A 19,213-nucleotide genomic window follows, 5' to 3' on the forward strand; every position below is an offset into this window, starting at 1 on the left:
GTCCAGGGAAGTCATGGCTTGGCAGTTCGGGCTGGACTGTTCCCCTGAGGCACAGGGTCAGACTGATTTGCATATAGCCATGTCTGAACTGGGGTGGAAGAGTGGGCTAAAGAACGGTGATGGATTAAACCCAGATCTTTTGACTGGGTGTGACTGTTTGATTGATTCAGATGCTCCGTTCATTACCACCCCCTTTTGTACCGCTTTTGGCCGCCATAAGTGTGGCAGGGTATGCTCAGACGTGAGTCCCTTGCTTACTTTGCCACTGGATTCAAGCAAGCCGGGCTGAAGATGGCTGGAATGCCAGAAACCGGTCCTCGGAAGCTTGTTTCCGGTCCAGGGAAGAGATGGCTTGGCAGTTCGGGCTGGACTGTTCCCATGAGGCACAGGGTCAGACTGATTTGCATATAGCCATGTCTGAACTGGGTTGGCAGAGTGGGCTAAAAAACGGTGATGGATTAAACCCAGATCTTTTTACTGGGTGTGAGTGTTTGATTGATTCAGATGCTCCGTTCATCACCACCCTCTTTTTTACCGCTTTTGGCCGCCATAAGTGTGGCAGGGTATGCTCAGACGTGAGTCCCTTGCTCACTTTGCCACTGGATTCAAGCAATCCGGGCTGAAGACGGCTGGAATGCCAGAAACCGGTCCTCGGAAGCTTGTTTCCGGTCCAGGGAAGACATGGCTTGGCAGTTCGGGCTTGACTGTTCCCATGAGGCACAGGTTCAGACTGATTTGCATATAGCCATGTCTGAACTGGGGTGGTAGAGTGGGCTAAAGAATGGTGATGGATTAAACCCAAATCTTTTGACTGGGTGTGAGTGTTTGATTGATTCAGATGCTCCGTTCATCCCCACCAACTTTTGTACCGCTTTTGGCCGCCATAAGTGTGGCAGGGTATGCTCAGACGTGAGTCCCTTGCTCACTTTGCTACTGGATTCAAGCAAGCCGGGCTGAAGGCGGCTGGAATGCCAGAAACCGGTCCTCCGAAGCTGTTTCCGGTCCAGGGAAGACATGGCTTGGCAGTTCGGACTGGACTGTTCCCATGAGGCACAAGGTCAGACTGATTTGCAGGTACTTGAGTGGTCCATTTTTTGCTAAACGCCAGTCACGTCCCGATCATGGTATGTTAAGGTGCGTAAATGGCAGGCGTCGCATTAAATGGTCAATGGTAAATCAAGACACCTTGTATTCTAATATAACCAGCGCATGTGAAGAGGAGCTGTCCGTTTGTCTTTCATCTGATTCAATCCCTTCGAACATTTTGTCTAGGTTTGAGGGGTTGGTCGCTAAAATTGGTTCCATGCTCACAGTGCCAATAAAGGGATATAGTGAGAATAACTCTAAATGGCTTGATCATAATTGCTCAAAGGCAAGCAGGGACTTGAAACTGGCATTAAAAACCAAACCAAGAGATCATGAATTGATAAAAAATCTTCGCATGGCCTACAGGAAAACAATAGCCATTAGAAAAAAGGAAATTAAGGCAAATGTTATTGAATCCCTTCTAGACCCATCTGTGTTGGGGAATAGCAGTAAGTTTTGGCAAATCATTAATAAACCCATGTTTGAAAACCCAAACGACACAGCTATTGGAACAAACATCCCCGAGGGGGAGTGGGTGTCCCATTTTAGTACAATTTTTAAGAGCAATGAGCAACGGGAAGTTACCGATCTTTTAATTCCAACTGTGACCCCACTGTGCTTCACAGTACAAGAGACCATTAGGGGTATACAGGGTCTAACAATCAACAAGGCCCCGGGTCCGGATGGTTTACCACCGGACCTGTTTAAGTCCAGTATCCCGTTTTGGGCCCCGGTCCTTACGGCCGTAATAAATGCAGCGGTAACAACTGGTTGCCCAAGAACTTGGGGTCTCTCGACTATAGTCCCCATTTTTAAGAAGGGTGACCGCAGTAGCCCGTTATGTTACAGGCCAATTTCTTTACTGAATTCAGTAGTCAAAGTGGTGGGGGGAGTAATTCTTAACAGGTTATCTACTTGGGCCAAAGAAAATAAAATCCTTTCACCCATACAATACGGGTTTAGACCGGATCACTCGACCATCACGCAGTGTCTGAACCTATACCTTATCTTAAGCAAGTATACATTGGCGAGACAAGGTACCGTCTATATGGCCTTCATGGACCTGTCGTCCGCGTTCGACTGCGTAGACAGAAGCCTACTATGGGCCACCTTGCTGAGAATGGGTGTAGAGAGGAACCTTGTCAATTTCCTCGCTGATCTGCATACAGACACTAGGGCGAACGTCCGCTACTCTCAAGACCTTAAGGTAACGGATGAATTTAAAATAAATCGGGGTGTCCGACAAGGTTGCATTTTGGCCCCATTCTTATTTAATCTGTATATTAATGAACTGGAGGAATCACTTTTATTGGTAGAAGCAGATTACCCCCTAGTTGAGCGCAGAGGGGTACCTGTTCTACTTTACGCCGACGATGCTGTTCTCATTTCTAGAACAGCAAACGGCCTCCAGAAACTTTTAAACTCCTTCCACAAATTTATGGAGTCACGTGGTTTAAGTATAAATAACTCCAAGTCCTTCGTTCTGAAAGCAGGTAAGGGCACTCTGAAACCTGGTCACTTCAGTTTAAACGGGGAAAAAATCCCATCAACCAACTCCTTCTCTTACCTCGGGGTCCTGATAGATCAAAAGTTATCATGGGGGCCAGCAGTCTCCAAAAAGAAGGGTGAAACTACAAGGGTCAATGCGGCCATCCTCGGCTTTGCAAAAAAGATCGGCAATTGCCCGTTGGCCGCACTGCTTAAATTGTACCAGGCAAAAAGCGTTGCTATTGCCTGTTATGGGAGCGAGCTCTGGGGCTACCGCAAGGTTAAAGACCTAGAGGTCGCAGAAAATAACTTCTTAAAAAAGATCTTAAGACTGCCCAGGGGTATTGGGAATTATTCAGTACACGAGGAGCTGGGGGTCCCCTTCCTAGGTGACAGAATAGCAATAAGCCCAGTCTTATGCTGGCTGAAATGTTGGCTAAACAACGAAATCCCATTAACACATGCCCTACTGAAAGAAGCTCTACAGTTAGACGGGAGATTTAAGGTACCGTGGGTAAAGTATATAAAGGACAGCCTAACGGCAATAGGCCGACGTGATCTGTTTTATGCCCCAAATACAATCAGAAAATCTGATGTGAACCTGGTCAAGAATGCTATAGTTCTGTTAAGATGTACCGATAGGGAAGAGGTTGAGACACAGAAGGTCAGTGTCAGGAAACATCTACTGCTAAAAACATGCTTGCAAATAGAACCTTATCTGACATGGCCTATGTCCAGCTATGAGCGGTTCCTCTTAATAAGGTTCCGTTTTGACCTCTACCACCTTCTACTGGCATTCCCAAGTGGTGCTCAGCGGGGCGAAGTGTTGCCAGCTTGTGGCTGCGACGGGAAGTCTCCTCAAGATCTGGCACACTTCCTTTTTATCTGCCCTTACTACTCTACCCCACGGAATTTATATCTTAAACCGTGTCTTAAAAAATTGAGCTTCACACAAATTAAACCCGCACTCTACTACCTACAACTACTGAATATTGATTGTACCCTGTTTATTTGTAATTTTTTTAAAAAAGCCATCTGCTTTAGGAAAAGCATGGACGGCTAACCATGATGTAAAAAATGTGCTGGTGATTTTTAAGCTTACAGTTATTTATATTTTTAACTATATACTTCCCTTGCTTTATTGTCTGATATATTGTACTGTCTATTGTGTCATTAATTGCCTTTGATAACGAACTGTAACCGTTTTAATTGTGTGATTTTAAAAATGAACTTTTATGATTGTAAAATCTACAATCGAATAAAGATTATGATGATGATGATGATTTGCAGGTAGCCCTGTCTGAACTGGAGTGGCAGAGTGGGCCAAAGAATGGTGATGGATTAAACCCAGATCTTTGACTGGGTGTGAGTGTTTGATTGATTCAGATGCTCCGTTCATCACCACCCCCTTTTGTACCGCTTTTGGCCACCATAAGTGTGGCAGGGTATGCTCAGACGTGAGTCTCTTGCTCACTTTGCCACTGGATTCAAGCAAGCCTGGCTGAAGCGGCCGGAATGCCAGAAACCGGTCCTCGGAAGCTTGTTTCTGGTCCAGGGAAGACATGGCTTGGCAGTTCAGGCTGGGCTGTTCCCATGAGGCACAGGGTCAGACTGATTTGCATATAGCCATGTCTGAACTGGGGTGGCAGAGTGGGCTAAAGAACGGTGATGGATTAAACCCAGATCTTTCGACTGGATGTGAGTGTCTGATTGATTCAGATGCTCCGTTCATCACCACCCCTTTTGTACCGCTTTTGGTCGCCATAAGTGTGGCAGGGTATGCTCAGACGTGAGTCTCTTGCTCACTTTGCCACTGGATTCAAGCAAGCCGGGCTGAAGACAGTTGGAATGCCTGAAACCGGTCCTCGGAAGCTTGTTTCCGGTCCAGTAAAAAACATGGCTTGGCAGTTCGGGCTGGACTGTTCCTATGAGGCACAGGGTCAGACTGATTTGCATATAGCCATGTCTGAACTGGGGTGGCAGAGTGGGCTAAAGAACGGTGATGGATTAAACCCAGATCTTTTGACTGGGTGTGAGTATTTGATTGATTCAGATGCTCCGTTCATCACCACCCCCTTTTGTCTCGCTTTTGGCCGCCATAAGTGTGGCAGGGTATGCTCAGACATGAGTCCCTTGCTCACTTTGCCACTGGATTCAAGCAAGCCGGGCTGAAGACGGCTGGAATGCCAGAAACCGGTCCCCGGAAGCTTGTTTCCGGTCCAGTAAAAAACATGGCTTGGCAGTTCGGGCTGGACTGTTCCTATGAGGCACAGGGTCAGACTGATTTGCATATAGCCATGTCTGAACTGGGGTGGCAGAGTGGGCTAAAGAACGGTGATGGATTAAACCCAGATCTTTTGACTGGGTGTGAGTATTTGATTGATTCAGATGCTCCGTTCATCACCACCCCCTTTTGTCTCGCTTTTGGCCGCCATAAGTGTGGCAGGGTATGCTCAGACATGAGTCCCTTGCTCACTTTGCCACTGGATTCAAGCAAGCCGGGCTGAAGACGGCTGGAATGCCAGAAACCGGTCCCCGGAAGCTTGTTTCCGGTCCAGTAAAAAACATGGCTTGGCAGTTCGGGCTGGACTGTTCCCATGAGGTACAGAGTCAGACTGATTTGCATATAGCCATGTCTGAACTGGGGTGGCAGAGTGGGCTAAAGAACGGTGATGGATTAAATCCAGATCTTTTGACTGGGTGTGAGTGTTTGATTGATTCAGATGCTCCGTTCATCACCACCCCCTTTTGTACAGGGTATTAAATGGCACCATGCGGTGTAAAATAAAAATAAAAACTATAAAATAGCTTGCAAGGTTTGGATTTAATAACAGCCAGCTTTTTCTGATGAGAAACAGGAGCAGATTAGGAGAAATGCAGCAGCACCACAGGAGCAATGTCCATGGATTCTGGGTGAGACTCATGGATTTCAGTGAGCCTCTAAGGACAACTGTGCTAAAGGCCACTGAAGGACAAAATGGTCATCTTGGCCACTGTCCAACATGTTATGAGCCTCTTTAAGAATCTAGGTGGTGGCTGTTGCAGTGCAAACTCTGCCATAGTTATGCATGGGGCTACGTACTGCGCCATGTAAAAAATCTCAGCTACACAAATGTCAACCAAAAGACTTCCCAGCCTTGAGGAGAGAGGACTCTTCTTCACAGAGAACTATGATGAAAGCCAGTGATCCCTGGAAGCCACAAAGTTGATCCACCTGCTTTTTACCAAGACCATCGTGACATGGAATGTGAGGACCTTGTACGACACAGGCAAGATAGCCCAAGTGGCAATGGAGATGAAAAAGTACTCCCTTGCCCTGCTTCGCATCAGTGAGACCAGATGGACACAGTCAAGACAGAAAAGACTGACTCCAAGAGGAATGCTGCTGTATTCTGGACATGAGGAAAAGAACATCCCACACACTGATGCTAAAGCCAGCAGCCAACAAAGCTCAGAATCATCATAGTGACTTTCCGCCAAAGAAAAGGAAGATTAACATAAATGTCATCCAGTGCTATGCACATACAAATGACAGCAAAGAAGGGGAGAAAGAACAGTTTTACAACATACTCCAGTCCAACCTGGAAAAATGCCTTGAAAGTTGAAAAAGACGTTACCATACTGATGAGGGACCTCAATGGCAAGATTGAAAGCGACAACACTGGGTACGAAATAGTCATGGGCAACCATGGCCTTGGTGACATGAATGACAATGGTGAAAGACTTGCAAATCTCTGTGCCCTGAGCAGTCTGGTGATAGGCGGTAATGTATTTCCACACAAAAGAATAAACAAGGCAATGTGGGAGTCACCATACCATTCAATTGAGAATTAGATCAACTATGTCTGCATTGCCAAGATGTTCCGGGGGTCCCTGCAGGATGTGAGAGTGATGAGACGAGTGAATGTGGTGTCAGACCATCACCTTGTTGTGGTCAGGCTATAGCTGAAGAAAGCATGGATGGCACCGACAAACCAACGTCAGCAATATAACAATACCCTCCTCAAAGATGCACAAAAATTAGTGAATACTCAGTCACCCTCAGTAACAGGTTTTATGTCCTGCAAGAACCACAGGACGACAGAGAAACAGTAGAAATTCAGTGGGAGAAGGCCAAAGAAACAGTGACATCATCCTGCTAGGAGGTACTGGGTCCCAAGAAACACCAGCATAAAGAAGGGATCACCACTGAGACTCTCCGCAAAATCCAACAGAGAAAGTAAAAGAAAGCTGCAGTCAACACCTGCTGAACAAGAGCAGAAAAAGAAAAAGCTCAATGGGAATACACCAAAACCAACAACGAAACAAAGAGAAGCTTAAGAGCAGACAAATGAAGATTCTTGATGGTCTTACTAAAGACACCCAGGAAGCATCAAGCCGTGGAAACTTGAAAGACCTCTATCACATAACAAGGAAACTCTCCAGCATATACAGCAAGCCAGAAAGTCATGTTACCTAATCTCTGTATTGTTATGCTTGTAAAGAAGATTAAGTCAGTGTATCTACCCTTAAGTAAGAAAAGCTCAGAGTCATTTGTTTCTTTGAAATTTCTGTTTATATTTGTAGTAATTATGTCAGTATGTCTCCAGCTTAAATTATTCCATCAGATAGTATATTAGTGGTGTTCTGTGAGCAGCCGACACGTGGTCCGCAGCCAAACTAGTCAATAGCCTAGGCCTTTCTCGAGGCTCTTAGGATAAGGTTTATGTTTCAGCAATAATTGTTTCTTCACATTCGTTGTCCGTATGGTACTTATAGTTCTTGGTACAATTTAGCTATGGGTTAAATCCCAAGGAACAATTCGTCCAGTAGAATCATTTAAGCTTGAAACATACAGACATAGGGAGTAAAGGGTGATGGGACATTTATATAGCTCAAGGTTGTAATAGGGCACATTTTCTCTGTCCTATTTGTGATACAGGAGGAGGAGTGGGTGTGAAGTGACTTTGTTGTGTGAAGTGCGATTCTTAGCCCAGTGGAACCGTTCAGAGTTGTGTTGTGAATGATATCGGGCTGGTCCTGTTGGAGTATGTGTTGTGAGGGTAACAGTCCTGTTGTTTTATGTGTTGTGAGGAGAACAGGTAGTTGTTTCAGTTTGTAGGTCATCTGCACTCTTGCTTTATTTATCTGTGAGCACTACTTAAGCTAGATTACTTGTTCTGTTACCTCTCAAATCGCCATAACCTTCCTGCACGCATGTTTTTTTTTCCTGGATCGTCGCCAGTGTTGAAATGGATGTAACATCCTAGCATGTAGATAATTCAGTAGACATTAGAGTAGGTTATGAGAAAGGTTTCTTAAGATGCAGTTACAGTTGGTTGAAAGTAACTGGTTATATGGAAAGTAAACCCCACCAGGAGCAGCCTCCCTGCTGCTCAGCTCACTCTCCCCAATTGACACTCACTCAGCCAGGCACACACCAACATTCCATGACATCACACTCACCTGGGCTGAGCAGCAAGGAACAGAGCTCTAGGGAAGAATGTATTGCAGCAACACAAGTTGTAGTTGAGTAGTCAGTCAGTCAAGCATACTTTACTTCGCATTATTTCAACGCATAAAGAAATACAGATATAAAACAAGTTAAAGAGCCATTACCTCAATAAAATCTATATAAAACATACACCATGTCAAATAAGTCCATCAATTCATAACTTCATCAGTGTCAGATATGATAATCCATTATAAATGCAATTATAAAGTTATGGGTCTTCTGCAAGCCACTGCCCACAAATAGGTAGCAAGAGAGTAACACATATGGGGATCTGGGTGCTGTTGTATAAAGTGCAGTGCAGTGCAGGCTTATATTGAGTGAAATTATATTTCTGTAGCATGGGGACTAGCAGAGCAGTCCTTTGGGGACCATAGAGTGTTAAAAAAAGAGACTATGGGCCCGATTCACAGAATGAACTTACTACTTTTGACATTCACAGAATGCACTTACTACTTTTGGTATTCACAGAATGAACTTACTCATTTCGGTATTCACAGAAGTTAGGACTACTAACTTTAGGACTCCTAAATGCCTTCTGTGAATACCGAAAGTATTAAAATTAGGATTTTTCTCAATTTAGTAGTAGTAAAGTTAGGACTACTAACTTTAGGACGCCTAAATGCCTTCTGTGAATACCGAAAGTCTTAAAATTAGGATTTTTCTCAATTTAGTAGTAGTAAAGTTAGGACTACTAACTTTAGGACGCCTAAATGCCTTCTGTGAATACCGAAAGTCTTAAAATTACGATTTTTCTCAATTTAGTAGTAGTAAAGTTTAGTAGTCCTAACTTTACTACTACTAAATTGAGAAATATCCTAATTTTAAGACTTTCGATATTCACAGAAGGCATTTAGGCGTCCTAAAGTTAGTAGTCCTAACTTTACTACTACTAAATTGAGAAAAATCCTAATTTTAAGACTTTCGATATTCACAGAAGGCATTTAGGCGTCCTAAAGTTAGTAGTCCTAACTTTACTACTACTAAATTGAGAAAAATCCTAATTTTAAGACTTTCGGTATTCACAGAAGGCATTTAGGCGTCCTAAAGTTAGTTGTCCTAACTTTACTACTACTAAATTGAGAAAAATCCTAATTTTAAGACTTTCGGTATTCACAGAAGGCATTTAGGAGTCCTAAAGTTAGTAGTCCTAACTTCTGTGAATACCGAAATGAGTAAGTTCATTCTGTGAATACCAAAAGTAGTAAGTGCATTCTGTGAATGCCAAAAGTAGTAAGTTCATTCTGTGAATCGGGCCCACAGTAGCATACATGCCATTAGACCCAATTCAGGTTTATTTTAGCTGTCTCCGGCCTGAAATTGCATTTTCTACAATAGATCGCAATGGGGAATTTTCATTCTTCCGATTTTTTATTTTAAATCTCACACGTCCCTGTCCTAAAATGTTGGCATGTATGATGTAGCGTTGTTTGAGGTGCTCCCGCATTACATAGGCATGGAGGTAAATTGTTCACTGAATAAGTGTTAGCTGGGAAACCGAGCATTAAAGGAATATAGTTCATCCTAAATCTGATAAAAAATATATCTATGCTGTGGGTTCCGTACAAATGAGAGATATGAATGTAATAAAACTGTGGCTGTGGGAAGAAGGCTATATGCAATTATAGTTAATTTATGTGTGTTTCTTTTCCACCTATCATTTGCAGCTTTCATTTGTTGAGTAGTCACAGCAACATGACCCTGCAGTTTTCCTTATTTAGTTTACAGCTCCCTAAATCTACCAAACTTCGACCTGTCTGATGCTTTGAAGAAGGGAAGCAGGTAGTGTCAAGACTCAGGTGGGGTAACACATGCTGCTTGTTAAACCAAGCAATCATTCAACTTATGTGTCATTTCTGAAATCCAGTCTTCTATTTTCCCAGACATTCCACCTAATGCAGTCGCAATGAATGTTGCATGAATATTGCTCATTTCAGAAACAACAGCATAACGCAGATGACGTGTCACCATATCATGTAAATTAGCATAAACACAATAACATAAAATGGCTGCCAGAGCTGGAGGAGTGACAGTGATTGGCAGCCTCAGAGTGCTTCTGAATGCCTTTCTCTTGTCCTCTACAATTGTTTCTCCAGACACAATCAGAGGATTCTGCCTGGGCTTTGTTTTTTTTGCTCTCTCACTGATTTTCATAAACCAGACAACTTTCTGTCATTTCTGACTTCATGGCCCCCGCGAGAGTGTCAGTATGGCGTCTCTGCCCCTCTGGACATAAACAACCCCTCCTGCGTTACATATGCGCATCTATTTAAATTAAGTATTTAAAAAGGATAAAGTACGGAATGCGTTTCACGCCAAGACTCTAGTCACACTAAACGCTGCTTTGGAACCAACTTTACTGCCTACAAAATGAGCCTTTGGTGTCACACTTGTGCGGCTAAATTTATCAGTTTGTGTGTAGCACGACGTGCGAATATTGAAGCTAGCAAACACCTCTTGCTGTCACCTTCCCTATATGTGTAAAAACCCAATTGCTTCTCCAAGCCTGCTGCAATGAAACAACACGTAATATATTCTCAAGTTCCAGCCACCCAGCCTGCCCTGCAGCGGCCTTTCTGCCCCAGACCTCAGCTGCTCTAATGTATTTCCGGTTACAGAGGAAGCTGGAGTGAGAGGGGGAGAGTGAAAGAGACATCTGAATTAAAATGGTGTTTGATTCAAACAAATGACTTCTCAGTTTGTTAAAAGAAAACCAAGAACATACACAGCCAACTCATCTGAAAATGAGACCTTTTGATGAGCCCAATGAGTATATTAACAAAGAAAATAAAATGTTTTTCCCTCTTATGCACAGGAATTTAGCCAAAACAAACGTTCTGCATGTTCCTGCAAAAAGCGCACCTTCAGAAGGGGTTTATTTCATGATTAGTTCATGGGAGGCAGCCAGAAGGAAGCGGAGTGGTCTGAACATGTCGGCATATATTTAAGGGGGTCAGGTGCCTCTGGGTCTCAGACTTGCCAGTAATTAATAAAAATCGACATTGAAACGGGTACTTGTTGGTACGTGTCGGGGCCTGTATTCACTTCCCTGATTTTACTGGCAAAAACGCACTGATCGATTTCTGAGCAATTAATGTAAAAAACGTTAAAATAGTTGTTGGGTTCTTCTGAGTGGCACAGACAGACACATGAAGACAATCCCCACCAGCAGCTCCTGGCGCCAGCAACCAACTGACTAACCTGGAACCAGGCATCAGAATTCCCACGCCCACATTCCTACCCTCAGTTACATTACGCACCTAGCTACAATCAACAAAACTAAACATTACAATAATCCATGTCAGTGATTTAATTCCTGTTTATATTTCCCGTGTTACTTAATATTGCATCCCCAAGAGTGTCAGCTCGATCCCAAATGTTGTTTCTCTGTATTTTTCTTTCCTGAAGTGTGGGCTTTCAACAGGGTCGCCTCCATTGACAGCTCTGAAGTTGAGGCTGAAGGCAGTGTATGCTTCTCACAGTGCCTGTCAGTGGGCCAAAACGGTATTTAGGATTCGTGGTCATCTAATCCTTGGCCTCTCTACATAGCGTGCAGAACAATGTCTAACATAGAGAGAACAGGACACTCGTCCACAGCCCTCGGTGATGTTTATTTCAGTCTCATGATTTCACAATTGAAACATTTTCAAAATTAATTATTTGCAACAAAATCATTGTTTTTACTGATTTATCTTAAACATCTAACAGCCACTGACAAAGTCAATAGTCCTGGCTGGTTTTACCTGTACGTCAGTTGTTGTGGTATATATCTGTATGAAATAACAGAAAGCTCATAGAGGAACCAAAATACTAGTTGGGTGGCACACATTCGGAATCACAGAAATGTAGATTATTTGTTTAAGCGCCACCATTATTGGCATAGGCCACGACCATTGTTGGCATCCACTTGAAGCCCTTATATGTGGAGATGTGGGATTCACAATTGTGACTGATAGGGAAAGGTGAAGGTTGAAGGCAAAAGTAATATCTTAAGGTGTCCTGGCCCTATGGCATCGAAGAGAAATATCTCCCTCCCCACCTCGACTGGAAGTGAAAGATAGTCATAAATTAGATCAGTTGGCATTTATGACTGTAGTAGCTGATGCAGTGTGCCCTTCACACGGATGTATATTAGAATATCAGCAACAAAAATACTGGTATGCCAAACTATCACAACCTAAATATGGACTTTCAAAGTATCGAGAAGGTACGTTTGTATACATAAGTATATATTCTTAGTTTTATGTCGTTGTACCGTGACAATTAAAAAAAAGAGTTTTAACAATATTTTGTTTTGTACCACATAGACTTTTTAAAATGTGTTCGAGATGAGGTGCTACTATTCATAGGTGATCTCCTTCAGGGGTGTAGCTATTGGTACAGGAGATGAAGTTGCATCAGGGCCCTTGGGTGTGAGAGGGTATACCTCTGGAATATTGAGAAAAATATAAGACTGCATTTATTAGAATAAGTGGTTAGGGACCCTGAGCCCAACTAACTTGGAAAATCAATACAATGTAAGTCCCGGGCACACGTGAGCAAGGTGTCAAACAAATGATAGTTTTAAAAGTTTTAAAAAGTCTCAATGTTCAATCTCCAGTGTATTCATTCTTTCGACAAGTGGTGATAGTCTTGGTACGAATGTTCTGCCGGTGATAATTCCAACTCGGCTGGTGACAATGTATCCGATATAAGAAAGAACAGTGTCTGAGCTCAAGTGATAGCTTGCAAGAAGTGATGCAATCTTCGTATGAACTAGCTGCCGGTGATAATTCCAACCCAGCTTCTGACGTTCTAGTTTAAGTTGAGAAAGTCCAAGATATATAACAGGTGCAGTATCACCAAAGTATATGGTGCCACTGTCAGCAGAGGAATTCAGCAGCTGACTGTAAAATATAGTTGACAGAATCTATCTGTAGTTTAGGTTCTTCAGCAGTACGCTGAGCTATCAGGCCTTATCGAGTAGAGTGTACGCATTGCCGAAAATGTACTTTATTGGCACGGAGAGTCTTTTGTGACTCCACAAGCGGGTGCGCTGTAGCGTTGCACTGCCGGTGTGTGTGCGGAACGATTTCTCGGTCTTTGGATAATCAAACTACCCCTTTCTACTACAAGACTGGTTATATATCGTAAAGGTAACTATGTGGTAAAGGTTTACTGTTCTTAACTTCACATCCATGTACTGTACACATTTACAAGGGAGTAACTTTGGAAACAATTTGGGACCCCAAAAAGCGATCAGACACATTTGGCGTTGGAATTAGTTGGGGTAAATTCTGTATTCAGTAAGACAAAAGTTCACTCAACAGAAGAATAGGTGTTTGCTGCTGCACACCTAAGGGTGACTGTAAGGAGACCAGAGGAGAACTATTTTGACAGCAGAGGAAAAACATGCCTTAAAAGCTTGGATATCTGTGCTTTTCCACCTAACTGGGGATTGATCGAATGAACAGGCACATGGCCAGTTATGCCTGGTCATTGTGGTAGCCCTCTTACAGCAGACTCTCTCGTGGAACCTAGCCGTCATGTAGGTTCTAGGAACCTTGTTCAGGTTCCTGAACCTCCTAGCCCTCACAAGAGTGTAACTGTGCTTTATATATTTTGTTCACAGGAAAATATTTCCCCAGTTGTGAAATCTCTTTCCTTATACCCTCACTGATGTAGCAGACATTTTCTTGCCGTTCCCTGGATGTCCTACACCAGAATAAATCTGCCACTGCTCCCAGAGTTGGAATGGATTATGAATAAGTTTGTGAATATTTAGTAGCTCACACGTTTGTATGCATGTTTCCAAGCTTTTCAACACATCCTGCCCTTAAAAACCAACTCCCCACTCCTGATAGGAGATATAAGGATATGTAAGATTACATAGTACTGAAATAACGTTAAGTTGTAAATTAATTTACGCATGCAAATTCACCTTTTAAGAATTGCTTGCACGCTTACATCAACCCATTTGCAAGTGCTCACCTGCAAATGGCTTTGCAAATTGGGCCTCTGTGTGTTACAACAGTTTCAGGATTATTATATATCCCAATCAACGCCTAGTCAGAGGTAGTAAGCGCGATATAAATGCAATGCTCTTTATGACATACAATGCAGCTTAATCCCTACCACGTTAGTCCACACTGGTCTTTGCGAACCACTAAATGCCCTAAATGCTGAAAAAATGGTCTCCTGCACATTTCTGATCGAAATATTTCCTGCTGTTGCACATAAATAGGTATATAAAAAAATAAACAGTGTGCGTGAACGTCTGATGCTCACAGCTACTGAGAATATGTTACACCTCACCAGTTTAGCTCAGATTGTAACAGCTCTCACACTGAAGCCGAAGTGGTAGGTTACATCATTCGAGATTGCCAAACAGTTTCACTGCACCTCAGAGACTAATCAGATCAGCACCATCAGCTAATAGGAGCGCTTGGAACCTCCAGAGGGAAGCAAGCCAGGGAGACAGAGAATCAAGGGCAGAGCTATGCCAGCATTAACTGAAAGAAGTAGATGGAGGAGGAGATCGCTGCAAACACAAGACGAACTAGCTCTTTACAAGAAAGGTCGCGGTGTACTCATTATCGTGGTGCTTTATGTGAATATACACTCTCATTTGACCTTAAATCTGGTAATTAGAAAACTTGAGAGCACCAATCCCTTTCCAATTTGCCATGTGTAATGCAGTTCTAATGGTTTATAAGTGTGATGTTGCACATCAAAGTGACGTCACTAGCTGAGTGTGTTTTGACAACTGGGAGCATGCAGGAAGCAGCTACCATTTCTCACCTGGTAGGTCTTTCTGGTTAACTGAGAGGCAAAAGGGAGTTGGCATTCAAATAAACAATTAAAAGTTTGTGTAACCCATTTGGTCACACAATAAGGACCAGGAATCGGTAGCTCGAGCTAAAGAATTTGGAATTAGTGTTCCTTTAAGAAACTCCACTCCTCCTTCCTAAACTTGAGTAGACTCTAAAGTCACCTAAGCTGGCTCTAAATCTAAAATGAGGATGGTTTGGAATAAAAGGACTCGGAGATTTGAAAAGCAGGAAGGTGTCAGCATAGTGAAAACATCAGTAGCAGTCTTCTAAACAGAGGAATAAGAGTTAGCATAAAGCCACACTAACGCAAGAATAAAGGAGAAGTCTAGGGGTCTGTACCACTCAAAGTCCAAGGAATTTGTCTAACTTCTAACAGCTTAAAGACTAATGAAAACACGCGGATACCTCATTAAAGGCCATACCTCACACCAGTTCTCCAAGAACCAATGGAATTCAACCCTGCAGATACAATTGCAACATTTCCAGACTTTACCATCCCAAAGAACTTGGAAAGCCTCAATAACTGTGAATTTCCCTCCGTTCTTAACAGACAATGAATAGAAGGCTTCTTCTGTTCATTAAATCATCCCATTCTTGCCGAGATTTATCTCTCAGGTCTCTCTATCACTAAGACAATAGTACTTCTTCCTCTGGTTATGAAACCCTGAGAACGCACCTGCAGAGGAGAGAACACGCAGAGCAAGCAAAATACATTTCAAGTTAAGAAATAAAGGCTCAATCATGTTAACTTTTGTTAAACCTTTGCAATGTGCACTTCAAACATATGATTGATTATATGTGAATGTTTGACTTCATAATAAAGGCAAAAGATAAATGCGTTCGTGGTTACATATGCAATGCACTTTCAAAGGATGCAATACGACTTGAAACATGATTGCAAATGTCCTATTACTTCGGGTAATCTTCATTACTCCGGGTCCCGTAGTCCTCGACACCTTCCATACTAATGAGATATTTACTATCTCTGACAGAAAAAAGAAAAAGAAGGAATGCTGGACCTACCCTCCCCCTCCCGCCGGGAGTACATAAGGGTACATGTCCCAGCATTCCCTCTGAAATACCAAGCCAAAGGATGAAGGCCGGCAAACAGGGCGGAAGGGAGGGAAGTCATGAAGGTGTCGAGGACTACGGGACCCGGAGTAATGAAGATTACCCGAAGTAATAGGACATTACCCCCAGGTCCCTACGTCCTCGACACCTTCCATAATAATGAGACATACCAAAGCAAACTCCGGCATTCATCCCACAAAACACAACAAACAACCTGTACAGCAAAAAACCAGGCATTTATTGAGCACAGAACAGAAATCACGGGCAAACACAACCCAACACCCCCAAAGCAAAACCGCCCTCATCACCCAGCAAATTGAGGAGACGGTAATGCCTGATGAAAGTATTGGAAGAGGCCCAAGTGGCCGCCCTACAAATCTCGGAAAGAGGGACACCCCGGATCTCAGCCCAGGAGGCCGCCACCCTCCTCGTAGAACGACCTTGAACACCCACTGGAGGAGGGGACCCAGAAAGAGAATAGGCCAAGGAAATGACCTGCTTCAGCCAGCGACCAATGGACACAGACGAAGCCTTACGCCCACGGCAAGCAGCCCCAAAAGAGACAAGCAGGGAGTCAGTCAACCTAATAGCCGCCGTGCGCTCAAGATAAACACGCAAAGCCCGGCACACATCCAACAAGGACCAACAGGGACCACCCGGGGAATCCAGAACAGAACCCAACTCAGGCAAGACCAACTCCTGGGACCGGTGAAATTGAGAAGCGACCTTAGGCACGAAGGAGGAATCAAGGCGGAGCACCACCCCGCCCTCCGAAAAGGACAGGAAAGGCTCCCGAGACATCAAGGCCCTCAACTCGCCAAGGCGCCGGGCAGACGTGATGGCCACCAAGAACACAACCTTCAAGGTCACAAACTTCAAATCCACCTCCGACAAAGGTTCAAACGGAGGACCAATCAAGGCCCGAAGGACCAAGGGCAAATCCCACAGGGAAAAGGAAGGCCGGGAAACCGGCGAGAAAGAGAAAAACCGCGGAGCAGCCTGGAGACCAAGTCCTCATCATCAGAAAGATTACCCCACGGGGAACGAAAAGCCCGGACAGCCACCCACTGGGCACGCAAGGTGGACACAGCCCAACCCTTCTCAAAACCCTCCCACAAAAACTGAAGCACCGCCTGCAAAGAACAGTGCAAAGGGGAAAGGTCCAAGGCCGAACACCAACGACTGAAGTTACCCCAGTGGCGATCATAGGACAGGAGAGTAGAAGGCCTAGGGGGATACCCTGGATGGCAGCAGCTAAATGCTCCGGGAACCCGCGCTGCCGCCACCCCTGCCTCTCAACCTCCACACCGATAGCCGCAAGCGGAGAAGAGACAGGGGCGGGGAGGACCGCAGGGGAGACGGGGACAGAGGGAGGAACCAAGGGCCCCGCACTGCCAGAAGACGAACCGTCGGAAACCAAGACCTCCGAGGCCAAAAGGGCAGAACCACAACCACCTCCCGATCCTCCAGACACAGACGGGACAGAAACCTGGGAATCAGCGCCAGGGGGGGAAAGGCATAGAGCAGGCGGGACGGCCAGGGAACCGACAGGGCATCCACCCCCCAACAACCCTCCTGCCGAAACCTGGAGCAGAAGCGTGGAAGCTGCGCATTCAGCCGGGAGGCAAAGAGGTCCAGAAAGGGACGCCCAAACTTCCCGCACACAAGCCGAAACGCAACCCGGGTGAGAGACAACTCCAGAGGAGCCGGAAAGCAGCGACTCAGGACATCCGCCGCACAGTTGTTCACTCCCTTGATATGAATCGCAGTCAGAGACAGCAGATGACCCTCCACCCAACAAAACAAAGGAACCACCACTGCATTCAAGGAAGGCGAATGAATCCCCCTTGATGGTTGAGATAGGCCACCGACACCATATTGTCCGACCTCACCAGGACGTTCCTTCCCAGCAAACACACCGAAAACTCATCACGGCACGGGACACAGCAGTCAACTCCCGCCAGTTGGAAGACCTGCGTCTCTCCAGCCGGGACCAGCGACCCTGAAGGAACTGAGAACCCAAGGTCGCCCCCCACCCCAAAGCGCTGGCATCCGTCGTCAAGACCAGCGACGGAGATGGCTGCAAGGGGAGCCCCTGAGACAGATGGACCGGATCCGACCACCAAAGCAGAGCAGGCAGAACCACAGGAGACACGGGCACCAGACACTCCCAATCGCGGGACAACGGATCCCAGAGAGACAGAAGGTAACACCACAAGGGGCGGAGGTGAAACCGAGCCCAAGCCACCGTAACGACAGTCGCCACCATCAGACCCATAAGACGCAACCAGAGGCGCACTCGAAAGGAACCCCCCGCCCGGAATCTTAGAGCAAGGGACAACAGGGTCACAACCCGAGGATCCGGCAGGAACACACGGTTGAGGTCCGTGCGAAACCGAGCCCCAATGATCACCAGATCCTGCAAAGGAGTCAGTCGGCTCTTCGGCAGATTGATCAGAAACCTGTGCCGCCGCAACTCCGAGCACACCAACTCTCTCGCCTCCAACAACAGGTCCCGAGAGGGAGCATGGATTAACCGATCGTCTAAATAGGGATACACCATCACCCCCCGGAGATGAAGCCAGGCAACCAAGGGGGCGACAACCTTCGTAAAAACCCTCGGGGCAGAGCGAAGGCCGAAGGGCAAAACCTGGAACTGAAAGTGGCACCCCTGAACACAAAATCTCAGGAACCGCCGGGACCTGGGATGCACCGGAACATGGTAATAGGCGTCCTGCAGATCCAGGGTACACATGAAGTGACCCGGCAGTACCAAAGGGACGATCCGCTGCAAGGTCTCCATGCGGAAGGGAATCCGCAACACCCACCGGTTCATGACCCTCAAATCCAGGACCAGGCGGAAACCCCCGGTATTCTTGGGCACCAGAAAAATCAGGGAATGGAAGCCCGACCCCACCTCCGCAGGAGGAACCGCCTGAATCGCACCCTTCCGAAGAAGATCCTCCACCCCTTGAACTAGGTGGGCCCTCCTGGACCGGCAAGCAGGCCAGGGAGTCGGGCGGAGGCCGGAATCTGGAGGGGGAACAGAAAACTCCACCTCGTAACCCTCCCGCAGAACATCCAACACCCAAGCGTCTGAACATGACTGAACCCAGGCATCTAGGAAGAAGCGCAGCCGCCCTCCTACCAACAACCCGGGAACCACAGCCAAAGAGTCAGCAGCGAGGTTTCGGGGGAGGAGGAGACCTAGCCTTACGGTCCCGACCCCCGCCAGAAGAAAACCTCCCACGGCCCTTCCCAAACT

The sequence above is a fragment of the Lissotriton vulgaris genome, chromosome 4_1, assembly GCF_964263255.1.
Source record: "Lissotriton vulgaris chromosome 4_1, aLisVul1.2, whole genome shotgun sequence".
NCBI lineage: Eukaryota > Metazoa > Chordata > Amphibia > Caudata > Salamandridae > Lissotriton > Lissotriton vulgaris.